General features: G+C 46.8%; 1 pseudogene; it reads right to left on the bottom strand.

The window, feature by feature from the left end:
* Positions 1-668: 668 nt before the first annotated feature.
* LOC115870989 lies at positions 669-1,173 on the bottom strand (annotated as a pseudogene).
* Positions 1,174-1,219: the final 46 nt, after the last annotated feature.

The following is a 1,219-nucleotide window of genomic DNA, read 5'->3' as shown; positions in this document are numbered from 1 at the left end:
TCTCAGACCATATTCTGCTACCAACCACTTATCCCCTTTCAAATATTTTATAATGCACAAGAAAACATTAAAAGCTACCCAGTCCAAAACAACAATAATATTGTTGTTGGGGAACTTTGCATTAGATTCTTTGTGCCAGTTTTTATTAGATTTATACAATGTTCAAACCCATCTATTCACACAAAAAGAACAAGAGCCAGCACTATTGCTCAGATATCATGTTCATATTATTTCTGCATGGAACTTCAAGCTTGAATAAATCATGAACATTGGGACCTGCACCTGAAAGGTTTCTATAGTCTCTGACACACTATGTTCACGGAAGACCAAGTAATCCTACTACTTTACCACTTGAGTCATCTAACTCTTAGGATTCCAGCTCTCAACTCATTATATTTTTTCCACAAATAGCACACCTATGTAAGTAATGCCCACAGATATAACAAGTAGAAGTGATGGCATTATGTTTAAAAAGTTCTATTGTTAGCATACCCATTCGTACATTGTGCATGTCTTGTGATATTTCCAAAAGTGAATTTTGATCTCATTCACTCACTTTTTTCTTTTTTTACAGCGCCGCCTGGGTTTATTTGTATAACAAACAGCACAAGAAGACACCTGCACCATGCAGGCAGCAGCCCAGGGCTCACACCATCCCTCTCGCCCTCCTACTTTGTGGGAGCCTGGGCCCCTTTGGGAGCTTGAGCTGGGGCTGGGGTACCTTTGGGAGCTGGAGCCTGGGCGCCTTTGGGAGCTTTTGCTGGAGCTGAGGCCTTGGCTGGAACGTCAGCCTTGCTTTGTGCCTTGGCTGTGGGCTGGCAGAGCCTCAGACCCCTTGGCAATATGTGCCTGAGCCCCCTTGCCAAGCCTGGGGTGGGCAATGTAGGCCAGTCACCTGAGCTTGTGGTTGACTCCCATTGGGATCTTGGCCTTGACCTCTGTGGGCTTCACAAGATCCTTGACGACCTCAGCGTGAGCAGCCACGGCCTTGGCGTTGTTGGCCTGCCTTTTCTTCAGGCCCTTCTTGTGCTTCTCGGCGAAGCCCATGTTCCTCAGGAACTTGGGGTGCACCTCCTTAAGGGATTCATATCGCTGTGATCAGGGTTTTTTTATGCTGTTTCTGTGCCATTTCCAGGATTGGTTGTGCATGGTGTGCTTCTTGAACTTGGCCATGTCTGCACCGACACCTGCTGCTCCCGGAGTGCTAGGGACCGGAAGA

Source organism: Echinops telfairi, unplaced genomic scaffold (assembly GCF_000313985.2).
Source record: "Echinops telfairi isolate 266 unplaced genomic scaffold, ASM31398v2 ScPeMD7_3533;HRSCAF=4204_0, whole genome shotgun sequence".
NCBI lineage: Eukaryota > Metazoa > Chordata > Mammalia > Afrosoricida > Tenrecidae > Echinops > Echinops telfairi.
Note: the sequence above shows the minus strand (reverse complement) of the source record. Positions and strands in the feature narration are given on the sequence as shown.